General features: G+C 43.1%; 1 protein-coding gene across 2 annotated transcripts in view; it reads left to right on the forward strand.

Annotated features, from left to right (window-relative positions):
• Nucleotides 1-3703: 3703 nt before the first annotated feature.
• Nucleotides 3704-21415, forward strand: part of ELAVL2 (ELAV like RNA binding protein 2) — a gene marked incomplete at both ends in the record, with an annotated part of 130484 nt that continues 112772 nt past the window's right edge. Inside the window, one exon of one of the 2 annotated variants that reach the window (XM_084236776.1) lies at nt 3704-3774. Of the gene's footprint in view, nt 3775-4877; nt 4913-21415 lie in introns of those variants that run through there. The other variant, XM_084236777.1, reaches the window with a different exon arrangement.

The following is a 21415-nucleotide window of genomic DNA, read 5'->3' on the forward strand; positions in this document are numbered from 1 at the left end:
TCCGTCTTTTTAAACTCTGTTTTTTAAGTTTCCCCTCCCCTTTCCTATTTTTTTTTTTTTTTCGCCATTTCTTGTAGCGTTGGACTTTGGGGTCGAAAGCATTTCTTTTTATTTGCTTCTTTTAAGCCGAGCACAGTTTAGGTTTCGTGCTGTCTTAAGAGAACTATCCAGCAGCTTCTTGCTCATCCTTATTGGGAGAACTGCACCGTTACTTTAAAAACACACATACACAAAAACCTTGAGGGAGAAAGGTAAGTTTCGGTTTGGTTTCTTTAATCATTAGTTGCAGCGATGCGCTGGCAAACCTGAAAACCTGTAAGTGAGTGGAATACAGAATATGAAGTTAATTGCACATGTTTGTCTCATTTCAAAGCTACTGCTCTGCTTTTTAATGCTAGAGAGCTAGACTAAAAGACAGTGGACGCATGCTTGACGTACTGAATATTCGCAGATGTCAATGGCAGAAACTTAAGTGGTAAATGTGGCCAGGATGGGACAAGGGTACAATGGGATCCTAGATGTCGAGTGAGCTTTGGGATTGAGGTTGGAAGTTCATTTCGTGGGAAAAGAGGGGTAACTTGGGTTTGGGGGTGTGGGGGGAGATGCATGCCTCTACTTTAGAAAGCAACCGAAGGATCGGAGAGGCTTTAATACCATGAAGGAAAATCAGAAGCCTGGACTTACAGATTAGACCAGCGAGGCCACCCCCCCAACACCCCCACCCCCGACTTAATTGCACTAACCAGATAACATGTGCTGGGGAGATGGAATTGCCAGATGGAATTTAGATGCTGAAGCAGGCAGCGAGTTGTATAGTTGACTGAAAAAAGTACATGCTGCCTGAGGGCTGGGTCTGAGCTGGGTCTGGGGTGGGTTGAAGCTGTCAAAACTCATCCTTGCTAGATGTGCAGGCTCTAATTCCCTGGCGCCAATGACCGTGATTTTGTTTTTAAAGAAGATAGCCAATTTGGAGCCGAATTCTTAAGCCTGTACCGGGTATGAGGTTCCCTTTGTTCAGAAAAGCGTAAATAGGATCCTTGGAGCCGTGTCTGTGGAGTGGTGGCTGCCTGGGATTCTCACTGTGCCGGGCTCTGGGAGTGGATTCCAAGCCCTGTCCTTGGTCCTACGCTGCTGACTTCACCTTCGGGGAGAGGGGAAGCCCTTAGCTGCCAAGAGGCTTCGCAGCCCACCCCAGCAGCCAACTCGGCCACGTACCCCTGCCTTACCGCCCTCCCCCATCACCACCCCCCCCTTTCTGGAATAGCTATTGTTAAACTGACGCCTGGAGAAAGATGGTTGGGGATGCGACGCTGGTCAAACACATGCTTTACATTAACTTTTGTGATTTCTCAGGGTTTAGGAGAGACCAGCTGACTTTCTCCTGCGAAAAAGATAATCCAGGGTAGATGTGGCAAAGGGGGAGGAGGTTCACGGGGCTGGGAGGGTGGAGGGGTGGTGGCAGTGAATGAGGTGCTGTCTTTGCCTACGAGAAGTTTAAATTATTGGCACGAGGAGGGGTGTGGGTGAGTGTGTGCGTGAGAGCGCCCGTGTGTGGTGCAGGCTGAGAGCATTGGGGAAAAGGTACAAAGCCGGCTGGGGTTCATTTCCTCGCTGCTCTCCACTCCACCCACCCTCCAGGTTCTAAAGCCAACGTGTGGCCACCTCCTTGGGACACGACTCTGCCGTCTCGGGGCGGTGGGGGCTGGGGATGGCAAGGTGGCAGTGCCCACCACGGAAGCTCTGCAGAGAACAGGACCTCGCGTGGCCATTGTTGCTTAATTTATGCCCAGCACGTTGCTACGTATCCACCTATTTCACGTCTGTAAAGAATTAATATGAGAGCTATACAACTGTGGCAAATTGGAGGTTGGACACGTTCCCCGTTTTCCATTTTCAAGTAGGGGTTAGTGAAACTGCTGTCGAGACTGGGTATTTTCTCTCGTAATTACCAGCTGCAGGTCTGGCTTCATTGTGGCAAGGGTGAGAGAAATAGCCAACCATTTAGTATTTACTCTTAACACTGCTGGACAGGAATGGGTGTTTCTGTACTTTCTCCCTGACATGCCTGGATTCTCTCCCTGTCACCCCCCACCCCCACCATGTACATATACTTGGTTAAGATTCTCAACCTTCAGCCCTTCCCCACACCTATCTGTTATACCCATCCTCTGGATGGTAGAAGTGGGAGGGAGATGAAGGTTTGTTTCTTGGGCCTACACTGTCACCTACAAAATGCCTGCTTAAAATGAGAGGGGAGGGGTGTCCAAGAAGACAATAATAGCCAAAGAAATAATTTTCCTAATTGAAAACCATTTCCTATAGGTGGGAATAAAAGGAGTGTGTTTTGGGAACAGGATGGCAGGAGATTTGTTTGGGCCTGTAAGACTTCCTTGTAAAATGTTTCTTAAACGGGACATCTAAAAGATTTTTCAGAATCTGAATAAGTCTGAAAAAAAAAAAAAAGAGAAAATGTTGAGTATTTCAAAGTCGATGGGGGGGTATTAAAATAAATTATCTTAGTTATACCTCTCATTCCTTCCTTCTGTCTTAAATCAGCAACACCTGGGTCCTCCTTCCCTCTTTGAACCAAATACTTCGCCATCCCACTTTATAAAGCTAACCTGTTTGGGTGTGCACCACGAAAATGCAACCTTTACAGGCAGAAGTGGTTTGGAAGACTTGGGGGAACTCTACTAAAGAGAGAGGAGTCTCCCATAACTTCAAGAAGTCTATTTTCGGAAGTAGGGCATAAGACATTCGAAGAGTTTTAGGGAAGGCTTGGCAATTTTGGTAGGCCCATTTTCGCCTAAGGTTTGGAAACAGACCTTCTTAGTCCCGCGTGCTTGGGATGGAACTATTATTATTAACTGTTTTAGGGAGAGGGCAAAGAAAAGAAGCGCAGGCGCTCTGAGCGGTTTTCCCAGGAATCCATACAAAGTCAATTAAGGTCATTTAATTGCAAATCGGATTTGGGGTGTTAAGAGAAATGCTGATATAGAATCAATTAACTATTTCTGGTGGCCGCAGTCTGGGTTCCCCAAATGGAGGAATGAACTTTCTCCAGTTCCATCGTGGTTGAACCCCCTCCCTCACTATGCCTTATTTGACTTCGTCCATGAGGGCAATTTGCCTCCTCCACCCGCTCCCTGGTTAGAGGCGCCCTCCCTTTCCCCCCTCCCCCCAGCCCCGCCCGTCGTGTGGGGGCGGGGAGCCTCGAGCGCCCTTAGCGGACCTTGCTGCATCAAACCCGCATCATGCCCTTGAAGCTGTAACCTCGGTCACGTTCTTGCGGCGACTCTGTCGTCCATTGCTCAATTCCTTTCACTCCCTGCGATTTCAGGTAGGTATGACAGGTGTTATTTTTAAATGTAGTTTTTTTTTGGGGGGGGCGGGGGAGCAAGAGTTAAAACGCAAGCCTTTGCAATGAAAAAAAAAAAAAAAAACCAACCCCAACACGACAGGTGCTCTCGTAATTAAGCGGCTCAGCAGGTGTAAAAACGTGCTCCTGCCGCGTGGCTCGGGGTCGGCTTGGACTCCGAGTGGTGGGGCTGGGTCTGAAGACAGACACAGGTTTTTCTGAGCAAAAGCGATTGAGCCGGGCGAAGGGGCGGGCCAGGACGAGGTAGTAACGGGACGCCCCCCTCCGTGAAGAGTTGGCCATTTCGGGGCTCGTGTGGGGCGCACTGGGGGAAGGTGGCGAGCGGCAGGCGCTTGCACAGTGGAGTGCAGGATTTCCCACTTTGCGTTGGAAGCAGAGTCTAGCACCCCGCACAGGTCCTCGGGGCTTCCTTGACCGTCAGCTGGAAAGGTAGAGAGGGGGCCAGCAGGGAACACGTCCTCAGTTTTCGCGGAGGGGCAGGACCCTTTGGCTGAGAAGAAAGGCAAAAGAGCACCTTTAGCTCTGCTTGCAGTATGTGCACATGAGTATGCACACATATATTTGACACACACACACATACATATTGATAACAAAGTAACCCCCGCGCGTAAAGCTCTGGCTCCGGGTGAGCGCCCGGAGCCTCGGGATTTGCAAAGTTGCACCTGAAACCTGCCGCCTCCGGGGGCGCGGCGCTCTCTGCGCGGCCTGGGGGAGCTGCTCGGGGAGCTGCTCGCGGAGCTCGGCAACCCGGGGGCGCGGGGCCGAGCGGCCGCCGCGGGCGCCTCCCCGCAGGCACCGGCCCGCGGGGCGATCGGCGGGGCGCGCGCGGGCAGCCGCGGCGCCGCGAACTCGGCGCCGGCCCCGCCTCCTGGCGCTCCGCCCGCCAGGCCCCTCCTCCCCGCCCGCTACAAACGGCGGGACCGCGGCGTCCGGGCGTCACTGAGGCAGCTGCCGGCCGGGGAGCAGGCCGGTCGCCGGCGCGGCGCGGGCGGGGCGGGGGGTTCCAGCGGGTTCCAGTGCGCCTCGCGCCACCGCCGGGACCGGGCACGCCGCGGCCGCCTCTCCGCGGAGCCCGCTCGGAGCGCCTCCTCCGCGGCAGCGCTGACGGCCGGCGGCCGAGCCTCGGGGGCTGCAGCTCCGCGCCGCAGCAGGCAAGTGCGGGGGGTGCAGGGGGTGCGGGGGGCGTGGGGTGGGGGCGCGCGGGGAGAGGGGCTCGCCGCGCCGGGCCCGGGTGGGTCGTGGACGCCGAGGCGGAGCGCGGCGCTGCGCGCAGCCCGGAGTCCGGCCCCGGGGCGGCGGGAGCCCTGGTCCGGGCTCGGGGCGGGAACGCCGGTGGGGGCGGTGAGGTTGTGCACGCGAAGTTCCTAGAGCTCGGTCCGCGGCGGCGCGAGCGCGGGGAATTGGGCGCCCTGGGAGGTGGCACCGCCCCTCCGGTGGGCACGAGCGGGCTGGGGGCGGCGGGCGGCGTGCACGGGCGTGGACGTGCCCGGGGACGGCCGCGTGTAGCGCGAGCAGAACTGCGCCGAGACGCAGGTGAGTGTATTGGAGGGAAAGTGGGGGAGGAGGCTTTGCTAGAAAAGGGGCAGGATTCCTGGGGTGCACGGCCCCCCATCCCCCCTCCTCCGGTGGGAGGCGGCGTGCCCCGAGCTCCCGAGCCCGGCGTGCGGGGTGGTGCCCGCCGGCGTGCCCACTGGGCGAGGCGCCTCCTCCCGCGCGGTCCCGGGAGCTCCCGGGCTCTGGAGACTTGCAGCGGCCACGCGGTGTGGGACGTGGCCTGGGGCTGTGGGCGCCCGGGCAGAGTCAAGGTGATGCTCGGGGCCGCTTTTGCCCGAGCGCGCGGTTGGGTGAGGCCGGGCGCAGTCGCGCGAGGTCGCGTCCCGGGTTTGGACGCGAGCGGTGCGCTGGGCGGGAATCTCGGGGCGCGCAGCCGGGCGAGGCACGCTCTGGGCTTGGGCTGGATTGCGGTAGTTGTGCCAGCTGCGCCGCCGGATCGGCTGGGGGCACTGACCAGCCGCGGCCCCGTGCACGGGTGTGTGTGCGTGCACTTGTGAGATTGGTGGAGTCGAGCGAGGACGAGCATCGGTTCACCAGCAGGTGCTCCTCCTGTGGTCGTGACAATGACCAGCAAAGTCTTTGCACGGCGATTCCTTAAAAGCCTAGTTGCTCAGGAGGGCCTGAGTGCAAGACCTTGCCTGGAGATGTTAGGTTGAAACAAACATGGAGTTGTAGCTGTCCAGATGGTCATTTAAAATAGTGTGCGTTTTAAAAGATGGTTGTGATAACATTTTTTCTCTCCCATCTTCTCAACGTTTTTCTGGAAATGTGAGAAAAGGAGGATTTGTTACAGGTTATCACTGTCTTTTATTCTCTCCCCTAAGGAATGGTATTTAACCATGCCAAATGAAATACCTTCGGCTACAAGAAAGAGCGTTTTAAAACTTATTTTTTTTTTTTGTGGTTCTACCTATAATCTGTCTTCCTAAAAATGTAAGTCACCTCCCAACCTTACAGCAAAGAAGTCCATTTAGAACCACTAGAATACCTGTTGGGGTGTAATTTTGTTTGAAATACTGTTTAGTTGCCTTGGAAGACAGTTTCCTCAAGAAATAATTTCCCAGAGTGGCTTGAATTTTTCATGGGTGCTAAGGTCTTCTTTCCTTTTGGAAGCTGGTCTTGAGTCTCCATTTTGGTGAGCAGGTGGAAAAGGTTTCTTGGATCTACGCTCTCGTGCACAACTTCTGGTCTAGCAGCATTGACTGTTTTGCTGGATGGACTGGAATTTGACTGCAGTTGTTTGGGGTTCTTTACAAGAGGTTTGTAGAAATGTTGACACTGCTCAGGTTGGGGGGCATACTTAGAGCCTAAGTTTCCTTGGAAATGTGGGAGCGCGGATGAGGAGGGGCAAGAGAAAACATTTCTGGAAGATAATGACTTGGGTGGAGGAGGAAAAATTTGATTATGAAGAAACACATGACATCCAGTTTTCTGTGAGTCCCCTGTTTTCCTTTTCCTTCTTGAAATAAGGTGTTTGTGTGATTAAATTTGCCCCTTGTTGCCCATTTGGGTAACTTTGTGCTGCCACCTTTCGGAGAATTTTTTTTTTTTATTTCCCCTTCAAAACAGAACCCTAGGCATTTAAGAATTTTCCCCACCATCTTTAGGTGTTTCCTCAACTGGGTAGTGTTTGCTTTTAAGAATCACGTCAGGTAAGCTGTTTTAAGCTGCACACACACTTTCCCCATGGTTCAAAAAAATTTTAGATATTAGGATACACTCCTAGAATGGAACAGGTACCCAGTACTACCTCGCATTGGCAAGGCCTCTTTTATTTAATACCAAACCATTTCTTTTTCTAGGTTGGGGATGTGATATTCTTTGAGAGAGTTCATTTTTCAGTTGGTTAGTTTTTATTAATGCGTCTTCACCACAGAAACAAGGTACTCTTCTGTTTGGGTTTCTTTACCTCTTCATGGATTATAGAACAGTGCATTGCTATTACCCATTCCTTATTCCAGCCTTTTGGTTCTTTGTATACAGACAGATGTTCACCACTTTCAGGCAGTCTACCCCTCTGGGCTTTTCTGTTAATATGATTAAAATTAAAAAAAAAAAAAACAAAACAGAACTGCTTTTTCTCCCCCACATTTTTTTTCCTCTTCTAGACACAGGTCCAAGTTCTTTTTAAGGAACTAACGGTCATCCTGATTTTCTCACCTGGCATCAACATTCTTTCTTTGATGAATTTTTTTTCTTTTTAAAACCTGTGATGCTTTTTCTGGTGTTATCATGGCACAGGAGCCCCACAGTGGCATGTTATCCTTCATGTTCTTTTTACCCAAAGGACTGGATACTGCAAAATAGCATCTTATCAAGACTGACTTTGCTGTTCACCTTTTTGATCACTTGGGTAGGGTCATTTCTATTGTTGTCATTTGAATTCTTAATTAAATCTAATGCCTCATCACATTCTTATTGCTCCCTTTATCACTAGTCTTTATTTGGAAGTTAAGGCATCGAGAGATCTGTGGTACTTAGCCTGGTTATTTTTTTGATGGCCTTGGTGGGATACTATGTAGGAGAGGTGGCATGGGGCCTGGATGGTGTGCCACCCTGTGGAAAACCTGCCCATAGCAGTCCACCCCAGCTCTGATTCCTTGCATATGCTCGGTTGACCAGACTGATAATCATAGTAAGTTACCCCATTTGTGGTTTATTTATTTATAGCATGGGTGCTTGGTTATCATTAGGGTCCCTTTATGGGCATGTGACTTGTGCAGTCACAGCCCCTTCTCTAACAGTGGAACCCTGTACTTATGTTTGTTCTGGAGCCCACAGATTATGTAGTTTATCCTGGTTTTAAAGGCTTTCTCAGTTGCTAATGTTTACCTGCCGGTGTTACTGCTTTGTGCTGATGTATTATAGAACTGAAATCGAAGGTTTTATGCACTGGTGATGCCACACCCAACTCTTCAGTTAACACTATGGAGGACATAAGATGCATGAAATGTTCACTTTGACCAGTTTTCATTATACAGGTGTGAAAATCTTCACTGGTTTTGCTTATTCTTAGATCCCGCATGTTGTACTTTAATGCCATATCCATTGTTTTATTTTTCTTATTTGTTTTATGTTTCTTATTTGGCAAGATTGTTTATTTGATTCTCGTTATGAGGTGGTTTGCAGCAGTTGATTTTTCTTTGATTTCAAGTAATGTAAATCTACTGTGCAGAAACAGAAAGGCAGTAATTTGCTTTAAGACTGGTATATTAAAAGACACACATTTCATTATGGCTTAAATAGGACTGGTAACTTTTGGAATCTGGACTGAAAGTAGGAATTAGTTCAATAAAATCCTATAGAGGTTTTATGGCATATTTAGGAAATTTTTTTACTAACAATGAACAGATTTCACTTTTTTAGCTTGCGTGATCTGTATCATTAATTTTAGTAAGGTCACAGAATATTTTTTTTTAAATGAAGATCACTTTATCTCCAGTCTTATAATCCATTGTATAAAACAACAGAATGAGACTCCTGTGTGAGTAGCATTAAGCTAGGTAGGTGCCTTTCCAGAGGCATCCTTTTTGATACTGATGATAATTACCAGAGAGAGTCTATCTAAAATTTTCTATTTTTTTGGTAAAGGTATTATTTTCGCATAGCTTTGAATGTGTCAGTTTCAATGATATTCTTAGGTTTCCCTTTTGAATGTTTAATAGTTTTGTGTGATGACAATTAACGATATTCCTTGTAAGCAGTCTTCATATAGAAGAGAACAGTGCTTCGGGAAGGAGTGGAAGAAAAGAACTAAGAAGGTCCTGGGAATATGTGATACAGGTTTCAAAAAAAGGAAATTTATATTCTGCATGACTAGCTTTTCTTCTGGCCTTTTTGTTGTTGTAGGTTATTCATTACTGCAGATTATCTCAGCAACTTGAAGACACTGTTAATGGGATACCACAAAATCCCTATTTTTTTTTTTTAACAGTATCAAACAGATTAATGATCCTTTCAGGATGGGTTTTCATTTTTTTTTTTTTTCTTGTCACTTTTTAGCAGTGGTCAAATTCACTTTAAGCTTTAGTAGACACTAGACTAATTTTATCTCTTTGTGAGAATAAAGACAACGGTGATTTTAGAATTCTTAGCTGCCCTGTATTTTTTTATTGTGCTTGAGGGTAAAATTGGGATTTCTTGTTAATACCGTGGCATTCTGAATCTCTTTGAGCATCCTAAGAAAGCTGTGGGCCTTTTCTCCCTAGAGAAATATACACTCTGTGCAGTTTTTACCGTCTTGCTCTCTGGACTCAAGATTGTTGATATGAGATTCTATATGCAACATGGAACTTTGAAAATTGGAGTTGTTTGCTTGCATTGGTGAGAGGGGAGCTAAGTCATTCAGATGAATTCCTGTCTGCTGTAGTGTTAGCGGGGTGGGCCTTTAGTGTTCATGGAAGGCAGACTCTAAGCTTCCTTGTCTCCTCTGTTTTAGTCTTTCCTGTTTTTGTAAACAAATATTACACATGTAAGGTCTTCTTGTGAACACAATGCTGCCAGTTTAGCTACTGAGTTGTCTTGCCTCAGTAGGTTTTGTCACTTAGGTTGAAATTCTTAATTTAGCCGAGCCAGGTGGAAAATACTAGGCTAGAAGTATGAAGTTTCTGTCATCTGGCTTGGGCTCATTTATGTCCTTGTTTTTTTAACCTTTCTTTGAGTGTAAAACCTCAACCTCCCCATCTGAAGGGTTGGGTGAAGATGAGCATACTTCATTATGAAATATTTCACAGTGAAATGACAGTGTTTACTGAGTTGGAATGGTATAATTGATGGACCCCACAGATTAGTTTTATGTATCTGGCCTTTAATGTTATCATGAACCAGTGGTTTTAGTGATTCTTTGCAACACGTGCTCATATAAATGTATATTTCTGCCAGGGATAGAAAACTTCATAAGCTATAGGGAGGTTTGGGGAGAATTGTGATTTTGAACGTTTCAATATGGAAATAGATATAAATATCTCTCTGGTGGATTTTGGAAGGGAAGTTTAAAATGCATTTTTTTCTCAAAAATATAAATAATGCTAGAATATTACATGTGAGATTATGAGAATTGAACTAATTAGCATTCCATTAAATAAATGTCTTAATTTAAATTTTCCCTTTTTTTAAATGTGAAATGAAACTTTTAAGTTAAAGCACATTAAAATTAAAATAATCAGAACATATTTTTCTCATTTTAAGTTTGCTTAATCCCTTATCAAGGATCTAGTCCTGCATTTTTTCCCACTGCTTGTTTCAATACATTCACTAGGCTACTGATGGGTGTGACTCTCAAGTAAGTTATTGGAAATTGCTCACTTGCTCAGTTCTTAACGGATTTTTTTTTAAAGATTTATTTATTTATGCATACAAGAACGGGTACAGGCCAGAGGTGAGGGTGTGGGAGGATTCACCAGAGACAGAGGGGAACAGAACAGGCAGTTTGACTGAAATACACTGCTGAGGGGAGCAGCGGGTGAGTCAGGAGAAGTCTGCTGCACCATGTGGGTAGCTCCCTGGCCAGGGATCAAACTTTTGTTGCAGAGGCTGCGGTTAGCTTCATAGGTTGCGTCTTAACCCCTTGTGCCACCAGGGAGGACCCTCTTACTGGATATTTAACACAATTCTTACTCTTTAGACATAACTTCTGTATATCCTAAGTACACAATAACTATTTCTTAAATAAATCAGTGTATTTGAAAATAAACGCAGTGATTTGGGAAAGGAAAGGGAAAAGTTCTGAACTGATTATACTTGATCTTGAATTTTCTCTGAGCTACTTTTCAAAAGTGAGATTATTATTTTTTTTTTATTTCAATGACGATGGTGCTTTACTGGAGACATGATTTCATCTTTATTGTGCAGCTTTCCAGAATATTTTATTTTATTTTTTAAAGATTTATTTATTTATACAAGAACCGGGGTACATGTCAGAGAAGTGGGAGGGTGAGAGAATTCACCAGAGACAGGGCGGGGAGCAGAACAGGCAGACGGATGACATACACTGCTGAGGGGAGCAGCGGGCGCGGCAGGAGAGGTCTGCCACGGCCATGTGGGTTTCTCCCTGGCCGGCCGGGAATTGAACCAGCACTGCTGAGGCTGCGGACAGCTTCATAGGGCGGCGTACAACTCACTGCACCACCGGGGAGGCCCATCCAGAATATTTTAAATTTAAAAAGTTTATTATAGAATGAACAAGTTAATTACCTATTCCTAGCTGAAAGTTATTTCTATGTGAGTTTACTCAACACCACTTTCCCATCCCTAGTGCTGTGTACTGGTTGCTGGCTTATTTTATTTAAACCCTTGGGATCTTTGCTGGCCTTACTGATCATGACTCATGGACATGTTCCAAATAACCAGGTCATTCATACCTTCTCCCCTTCCCTGCCACTGTCTCTGCGAGGAACTTTAACTACCCTCAGCCTTTCTTTTTTTCTTTATGATAGCTTGGTATTAAAGCTTTCTCATTTAGTTACCTGCCTATGATTTTGAACCCTGTGTTCAAGGTAGTTTCTACTTCTAGCCCAGCAATTCTGAGTTGGATACAACCTGCTCAATTGTCCATCTGTTTTCTTATTGTGCTTGCACTTTTGCATTGGCTTTTATATTATTACAAGCAACTTGCTGAAGAATATGTTCTGTGACCAACTGAATTGCTACTATCAGAAGAAGAAATGGAGAAATGGGTATTAGTGAATAGTTTCTGGCAGAGATTTCAAATGATGGACCATTGGCTCTTTATAGTCTTGAGCTGTTATATTTTGCCTACGTTGTATGTGATGAAAAGTGAATTGTTGATATCAGGTGTTAGGAAATGTCATATAAATATCGAGGGCCATATTTCATGTCTTTTGATGAATTGAAAGGGTAGAGCAACGCTGAGTCCGCATTCATCAACTGCCTTCTTTAGATGAAGCATGTTTTATTTATTTGGGAAGAAATTACTTTTTGGCTTTGTGGGTACTTGAATTTTTGACTCTGATGCTACAATTCCTTAAGTCATGGTCATTAAAAATAAAGGCAGTAGTTCTAAAGACTTCATATCCTTTTCACTTTCCCTGTTTGCAAATAATGTCTGAATTATGTTACTTTGCACCTTGTAAATGTAGATCTCTCAGTCTCCTTTATGTCAGTTAGAAAAATCTTGTCTTGGATCTCTGCTTTTTTAATCCATAGTTGCAAAACAGTTTCTTCTTCCTTTACAAGATGTGCTTCCATCAGTTTATCTTACAGTTTCCCCCTCTCCCTGGGATTTTAGACCTGTTCCCCATTGGGAGCAGGGATTTCTTCCTGCTGGTTGCCTGCTTCTATTTGTTCAGATGCTTTGAGGTCAGCAGAAGTTGCTTGGTGCTGTGAAAACTAATAGGATGTTATGAGCTGTTTAAAAGAGGCCTGTGGCCCACCTGCTAACCTCATTGCTGATGGTGTCAGCTTAGAAAAGACATTTACCCCTCAGATTGCTGTTAAAAAAGAACTGATATGAGAGGTTACCGGGTGTGAGGTTTATATGTGTTGTTTCTCGCTCCTTTGCTCTTCCCCTATTTTTTTCAGTCTTCAGTCTTTTCTTTCTCTCTTAGAAACAGCAGGGCCGCTTCAGCAAAGCTTTCTCCCATGTGTGCAGTAGAAGCAAGCTGATGCGCCAGCAGAAGTAGAAAGAGGCTCCACATGTCATGTTTGGACCAATGCTGTAATTTTATTTTACAATAAGGAGGGTGGATATTATTAATCTACTCCTGAGCATAATAGCATGATTTGAATAGCAGAGAGCAACTTTCGTGTGTGTTAATGTCTAGTGAGATGAATACAGATGAATGCTAAGTAGGTAGAAAATGTCAGCATAGAACCTTCCTTTTGGTGATTTTAAACACTTACATTTTTAGTTAACTTTCTGTTCAGCCTGGCAAACAGATATGAAGATCTTTTTTATCAACCTAGCATTAATGTAGCTTCTGAGGACAGAACAATGCCTGTAAAGCTCTGCTCTCCTGGCAGCCACTTGAGCTAGGACAGTCATAACGAGGAATTAGACTATGTCCCTGTATCGAATATCTTAGCAAAATCCTTTAGAATAATAGGGGCTTAATGCTGGCAGTTTTAAAAATTGGTGCACTCTCCAATCAGCCAAGGTGTGGTTTTTTCTTTCCGTCAAATATTTGGGGTTTGAGTAAAAGTGTATGCTATTAAAATATGATTTTTGAATCAATTGCAAATTGTAATTGTTAATGTAGATACAGTCTAAACTTTAAGAGACACTTAAAAGGAACTCTTGGTACTTAGAGTACCAAGAATCATGACTACATGATTCTTTTAGATGAATATATTGCCTATTTTGATGTGCCCTGGGGCATCTATTTGAGAACCTTCCAGGGTGTTTTCATCATTGTTGGAGGTAGGGGCAGGGAATTGAGAATGGGTAAAAACTAGTGTGTTTTTGCTCCCTAAAATTGAGAATCATTGCCCCGGAGCTTCTGTGTAGCAAAATAAGGCTTTGGTATATGTGGGCAGGTAGGTGAACTTGGAGTTTAGACCTTTTTAAATTCATCTAAAGTTTTCTCTTTGGTTTTGTTGCAAACAGTTTTTCAGATCCTTTTAGATGTTTGTATTGGGACTATACTCAGAAGCCAGGAAGATTGTATAATACCATTTTATCACACATTATTACTAAGTGCTAGATACTGAGAGAGCTTTAGAGAAATTTATTAAAGCATCCTTGTCCTCATTCCTTGGTCTTAAGGAGATGAGACTGAACACGATGATTTCAAAGGTGTCAATCTCTCTCCCACCAAGTTTAATAGGGTCTGAGGAATTGAGAAAGGGACATATCTCTGTACTCTAGACTTTAGGAATGGTGGCAGGTTGCTGCATTTTGTTTTGGAAAGAGGAGTGTATGACTTTCCTTTATCAGTTTGTGTATATTTTTATTTTGCTTCGCTTGACTCGTGTCTCTTCTTTCCTTCCCTTCTTTCTTGCCATGTCATTTTTGTTCCTTTTGATTCTCTTTTATGGTATGCGTAACTATTTGCTGGTTTGCCAGAGTCCATTCATAGGTGAAGAATACTTATGCAATGCAGAACCTGCCAAGTTTATGTTGTGGCTGGAGAGAGATGCCACTGTGACTGTCTTAATCCTGCTGTTGTCCCAGGAAGAATGGTTCCCAGGCTTGTGTGTGGAACTACATGAAGCCTTCAAACTTTCCCTGCATACTTTTATTCTCTTGACAGCATAATGTGCCAGCACCTCCTTTGGGTATAACATTTGTTTTTCAAAACATTTAGGAAAATGTCATAAAGATTATAGTGTTTCTTTGGCTTCTTTTTTAGTGTAGTTCCAATAGCAGGTGGCACATAACAGGCCAGAAACTGTGATGTTTTTAAGAGCACTAATCCATACTTTCCCCTGGGTCTTCCTCATGCCTAACATCACATCCACCAGAGTACGGCTTTTTCATGCCAGTTCTTGGTGTTCTTAGGTCTGCCTGTTTGCTTTTCTGCGTTAATTTTATTAATATAACTTTTTTTTCCCTTTCTATATCCTACATAATACTTCATTTCCTTGACTTGCTGGAAAGGCTTATTCCCTCAGTTGGAACTGGCCATTTGGGGATAATATGTATTCTTGCATAAAACAGTAGGTGGTGTTTATGAACAGTAGTGGGCAAAATGTAGATTTATGGTGAACAACATAGTTTGTGACCTAGTGAAGAAAAATGATGAATCCTCCCTCCTCCACCTTTTGTACAGCTTCTAACTACCTTATAAATTATTGCTTCCTAATGCAATGAAATTTTGTTTTGGACTGTCAAATTGGGAGGGGTGCCAGCAGGGAGCTGCCTGTTTTAGTTGCTAATAGCTTGGCTATTAGGACAGAGACACAAGTGGGATCAGTGATTGAAGGCGGTGTACCAACAGGAGACACTGAGCATATACTCTGGAAACAGTGATGATACCCATTGTTTCTGTTCTAGACCTCCCAAGACCTCCCTGGATAATCACTATAGATGAAGATAGGAGGCTCAGTGATCACATGGTTTGTCCAAGTATTCACCCTACTGAGCGGGAAAGTAAGTCCTAGGTCTGTGATCCCACTTCAGTGTCTTTTCTTCTGATCTCCAGAATGATGTTCTTTTTACTTCTGGCAGCCTTGCTCATTGTGGTAATGTGTCTCAGGCCAGAGAGACAGAGCTCATCTCTAGACCTTATGGTTTGAGGCCTTATTAGTGGGGCTGTTGTAGTAGATTTTTGTTTTAAAAGCTTCACATTCCAAGCAGAATGTTCATCAACTATTCTCCAAAGGCCAGAATTCTGAGCATGCATTATTTTAGGCCTGTGGCTAGGTAACTTCTAGAAGAATTCCGTCATAGGCGGGTGTCTTCCTGATGCCAGCTGGCAGTCTTGACTTGAACGATTACTTTTTGGAACCATATGAAGTATGGATTGGTATTTTCTATAAGCAAGTGAATGAACACACTGTCTTCAGACTTATTTTTGGATGCTGTTAAAATCAAGAAGGGAAGGTTTTGAAATACTTTATGTTCTATTGCTGGTGAAAGTGACATTCATATAACCCTGGCTCATTATAGTAAGATATATGAAGGATGAGTCCTTAAATTTAAGTTTTTGAAGCAAATATGTTCTGAATCTGGGGGACTTTACTACTGCTTTTGCTCTGAGAAAGAAAGGTTGTAGGTTAGGTCTTAACTGGATGTATAATATTCAGACTCGAATCAGCAAATATCTACCCTATAAAGTTTGTTCTTGATTCATTTTATTTCTCCAATTTAACTGTCAGAAAAATTGGTTGACTTATAGAGGGAGACGACTACAGATTAAAGATAATCTTTATTTTCCCCATTGAAAGGGGACATACGTCATGTTTAGTCATGTTTAGTCATCTCTTGTATCATGTACTATTTATTTGCAGTAGAAATTAAGGAAATATTTGTTTAATTTACTTGAATTCAGAGTTTGGAATAGAGAAGATATAGAGGAAAAGTGAGATAATACAATACTTGAAATTTATTACAAATGGGAAAAATTTTATTTCTATCTTTAGATAAGCTATGAATGATAAATGATATTACTAAAATTTTAATCATAAGGAAATTTTAGCAAAACAAAATTACTGTTTCGCTGCCATCTATCCTCAAACCTTACATGTGTATTTTTAACTTTGTTTTTGAATCTCATAAATATGTCCACTTAATGTAATTGTTTTTTTTTCCCCAAAGTGATGAAGTTAGTGGTGCATCTTCAATCCATGTTGTCTTAGAGTTGAGAAGCTGAAATAGCTACATGTTAACATGTTCTTAGGTATCTTATCCCTGTGTGTATTTTACTTTTTCTAGACTGTAAATATTATCCTTGTGCTCTGTGAAGCTGGAGTAAACTAGGTTTACCTAAAAAGAAAAAAAAAAAAAAACCTGTCAAATTATCTCTGTATATTTCAAGCAGGTGTCTCTGGTCTAAAATTTTTCCAACAGTCTATGCTCACAACGAAGAGTAAAGCATAGCAGTGAGTAGAATCCTTCCAGGGCTGCTCCAAATTGTTTAGCTGTGATTTAGGACATCACAAGATGAACCCAAAATTAAGGTAGGTGTTGAGAATTCAAAGTTAAGTAGATTTTTACATGATATCATTTTATAGGATGCCACAATCTTAAGCTTTGATTTTAATGAATATGCATCATTTCTAATTTTTTTTTTTGAGTTGGTCTAGACCACCAAAGATTTTGAGAAAAGTATTTCCATAATTATCTAATTTCCAAAGAAATTCAGAACCATTAATAGATCCAGGTATTTGTCAAATCTTAGGTGTCATTTTCCCTAAAAGAGTTGTATAGAACTGTATCCATAAAGAACATTTCATTATGGCGGGCTTTTCTTTCTCTTCCTCATCCCCTATGATTATTTCCTATTTGTTACTGTTAAATAAGTGAGGCAAATTTGGTGACAGTTTATTAAATATTAAATAGTCTATGCATATTTGAGAATGTTCACTATACCTTTTGGGCAAAATCTAAAAGAAAGTGAGGAGGACGTGAATTTTCCATGTGGCTTGCTTGCTAATCCATACAGCTCATCAGCAATAAATAGTAGCATGAATTTAGCACATGATATTCAAAAATATTATCTTTCTTGCTTTTTAGGTCACTGCACTTCCTAGACTATATTCTTAACTCATTAATTTCAGAGGTGGATGCTGGTGACTATGAACAGTTCTCTGTTATTTTTCATCTTATGTGGTTGGAAGATAATCAAAACATTGAATCTCTCTTAGTTTATACCATCTAGAACTGTTTAGCATGTATATAAGCATTTTTTTTTCCCTAGTTGAATTTTATCACAACATTAAGATGTCAGTTTCTTTTTCCTTATTTGCAGAAAGAAGCTATGGAACATATATATAATCTTTACTCTTGATTGAGGGAACTTGGAGAGAAGTAAAATAAGTTTTAGTTTGGAGACCAGATTTTTCTTTTTTAAAAAGATTTATTTATTTATGCATACAAACTGGGGTATAGGCCGAGGGCAGGGGTGGTATGTGTGAGAGGATTCACCAGAGACAGAATGGAGAACAGAACAGGCAGATTGACTGAAATCCACTGATGAGGCGAGCAGCGGGCGAGTAAGGAGAGGTCTGCTGTGCCATGTGGGTAGCTCTCTGGCCAGGGATCAAACTCGAACTTGTGCTGCAGTGGCTGCGGATTGCTTTATAGTGCTGCATCTTAACCCCTTTCGCCATCAGGCAGGCCCCCCCCCTTTTTTTTTTTAATTGAAGTAGTATGGCATTATGAGATTATGTAAGTTTCAGGCCTCTCTGGTGGCCTGGGGGTTAAGTCTCAGATCTACAAACTGGAAGGCCTGAGTTTGATCCCTGACCAGGGAGCTAACCCACATAGCTCAGTAGATCTCACCTGTCTCGCTGGCTGCTCCCCTCAGCAGTGGATCTGCCTGTTCTGTTCCCCATTCTGTCACTGGTGAATCCTCTCACCCCTCGCATCTCTGGCCTACACCCCAGTTCTTCTACGCAAAAATAAATCTTTTTAAAAAGATTATGTAAGTTTTAGGTGGACATGATTAAAAATCCGCTTGTGTCTATAATACATTACGGTCATCTCTAAAAGTCCAATTCCATCCTTCACCACAGCATTGTCTTGGAGAGATTTCTAATGTTATTCCCAGTGTTACAAGGACAGCAGGAATGAGTTAAGGGGTTGGTGGTGGAGGTGGGGATTTGAGGTAACAATTTCCCATTGCCTTGGTATCTGGTCTGTTTATTTAAAGTTATTTTCCTATTGTAGTAATGTTGGTATTTAGCACCATGTATGATTCAGAGGTATAGATCTGATCTGTTCTTAATGGCTCTTTAAGTTGGTTTTCATTTTTTGGGACACTTCTTAAGTAAATTCTGTTTCTTTGAAAATTAAAAATTAGGTGTGCTAAAGGTAAATTCTGCCTGAAAGCTATTTTTTTTTTTTTTAGAGGCATGTTTTTCTTTATTTGTTTGCTTGTTTGTTTGTTTTGTTTACACATGCACTGGGTACAGTCAGAAGCGCGGGAGGGTGAGAGAATTCACCAGAGCCAGAGCGGGGAGCAGAGCAGGCAGAAGGACCGAAGTACACTGCTGAGGGGAGCAGCGGGCGGCAGGAGAGGTCTGCGCGCCATGTGGGACCCTCCTCCGGTGACCGGGGAGCAGCCGGGGATCGAACCTGCGCTGCAGAGGCCGCGGGCAGCTTCGCAACCCAGCGCTCAACCGCTGCGCCACCGGGGAGGCCCTATTTTTTTTTTTTTTAAATCAGACTCAACCTTGGTACTCTGGTCACCATGAGATTTCATGTGTGGCATATATAACTGACCAGTTGTAATTAATACAGATTCTTAATGTAAACTGAGCACTTGATATTTTTTATGAATATTAATTGTTACTGCACATAGTAATTAGGTCCTTGGTAGATAATTTTAGGATAACTTTTGTATTAACAGTGCTATTTCTCTCCATTCTTTCCTGTAAAGAATTAAGACTTTATTGTATCTATTTGCAATCTCTTTGTGGTGAGTTAACTGCTTACTTGGACAAGATCTGTTGAGATGCTTCTGTAGCCACTTTGATTAAGCTGAGACTTAGTGTGTTTATGACCCATTTTATACAGCTTCAAAGCATGCTATATTAAGAAAAAAATATTCTACCTCAGGACTGGACTGAAGTGACTGTGTTCGCCAGGATTAAGGAGGCAGGCTCCTGGGATGTCCTCTGGGCCAGTCATTTATAGCAGTGTGAAACCTCCTCTGGCTAGCAGAGAATAGCTGCTTTCTGCTTGATACTGAGCCTGTTTGGAACCGAAGGAGAAGTTGAGATCTAAGGCGGATGCTCTATTCAAGGAAGGCTAACCTTAAGAATGGTTATCAGACTGGGTACTCCCGTGGTATGCTTGTCCCTTACAGACACACACACACACATACACACACACACGCACGCACGCACACAATCACATAATCACACAATCCAGAGTACAGTGGCTGCTCCATCTGGTATGTCATAGGCCTGCCATGACATAGAACTGTTTGTTCTAAAGCAACTCATTTTAAAGCTGCAATATGTTAAATGGGCTGCCCTTCATTGAGGGCCTCGGGTATGTTGGCAGTTTATCAGCAACAGGGTTGTGATCCTGTCACTTCATGTTCATGAAGGCTTTCATTTAGCTTAGCAAATCACATCTCCTGCTAACTTCCACTCTTTCAAATGGTAAACTTGAAATGGATGTTTGTGACTTTTAATTTTTATTATTTTAAAATATATTTATTTTAAAGATTTATTTATTTATTTATACAAGCACTGGGTACAGTAAGAAGCATGGGAGGGTGAGAGAATTCACCAGAGTCAGAGCGGAGAACAGAGCAGGCAGACTGATGAAACATACTGCTGAGGGGAGCAGCGGGCGGCAGGAGAGGTCTGCGGGCCATGTGGGACCCTCACCCGGTGGCCGGAGATCGAACCGTGCTGCAGAGGTTATGGGCAGCTTTGCAACCCAGCGCTCAACCCCTGCGCCACCAGGGAGGCCCATTTGTGACTTTTTATTAGTAGCCATCAGGGTGCTTTAGTCCTTTCTTGGCATAACCATTGAGCTGTATTTCCTCTGGTGAGTTGCATCTTGCATTAAACTGGGGAACCCCCCCTAATGATTAATCTTTTTGGGGGGTTTATTTTCAAAAACAATTTTCTTATAAGTGACCATTTCCTTCAGTCTCAGTGTCACATTTTTATATTCCTAGAAAGAGTTTTATCAAATCATTTACTTCCCTGGTGTAGCAATTTTACTTTCCCAGCATTTGCTTTTTTTTTGTTCAGTCCAAGAGAGTAAGTACTTTGTTTTTGTTTTTAATGTGTTTCTTATGTATAGAAAATTCAGGGAAATCAGCGTATGTTAGAGCTGGAGGGGTCCCTACCCACATTTTTGACCAGTGCTCCCATTTCATACATTTGGAACAGATGCTGAAGGTGTGTTGCTTCATGTCTTACGAGTATTGGCTGTGGGTGGTTAAGCTAGACTTATAGGGCTCTTGACTTGTCTTTCTCCCAATCCCCTCCTTCTTTGCATAGCTTGCATTATTTGTTTCATTTTTTTTTAAATGCAGGGAATGCCTTAATGGGAGTCTAAATTGATCAGTTTTTAGAGGACATTTTGGCAGCAGCTAATATAATTAAAACTGTAAATAGACTGTAAACTAGTCATCTCTATCTTTAAATTTACATTTTTGCACATCTGTAGAAAGTATTTATTGCAAGCATTGTTTGAAATAGAAAAACCCTGGAATATGTATTAGTAGGGTGTTGGTTAAACTAATTTGGGCATTTATTACATAGTCATCTCTAAAAGAATTCTCTATGCGCTGATACTTAAATATAAAAAGCAAGGTGCAAAGAGCATTATGGCAGTATTCATCTCTGTGTATCAAAGTATCTGTTTTTCTCAGCTGTACTTACACACATTTGTGTTCACTTGAAAGTGTTCATATCTGTGAAACTTTTGACCTCTGGGATGTGGGTTAGAAGAATTAAAAAATTATTTCATTTTATACAGGTTAACAGTTATGATCTTTTTGCATCACGCTTTTTTTTTTAATTTGCAAAAAATATTACCACAATTACAAGTTACTTTAAAAGATAATATACCTTATATTTTCCAGGGCATTTAAGTTGATTTTCAATATTATCTACATGAACTTTTAGTGTTCAGTGTTTGTGTTCAGGTGAGCATTGTGCCAGGTCTTTGGGAGTTCAGAAGCAATAGACTATAGATGCCCTTCTTGAGATGTCTCATTGACAGTTCATAGGTAAGAAATGCGACAAATAGATTATGGAGAGAGGTTTTGGTCAGGGCAGCTGTAATAGTTGGGAAAGGGCTTGTGAAACTTAGATATGAGTAGTAATTTTGGGGATGTTTTGTAAGTAGAAGGAGACTTTCTAGAGGGACATTAACATGATGTTTAATGCTTT

This window comes from Talpa europaea (assembly GCF_964194135.1).
Source record: "Talpa europaea genome assembly, chromosome: 7".
NCBI lineage: Eukaryota > Metazoa > Chordata > Mammalia > Eulipotyphla > Talpidae > Talpa > Talpa europaea.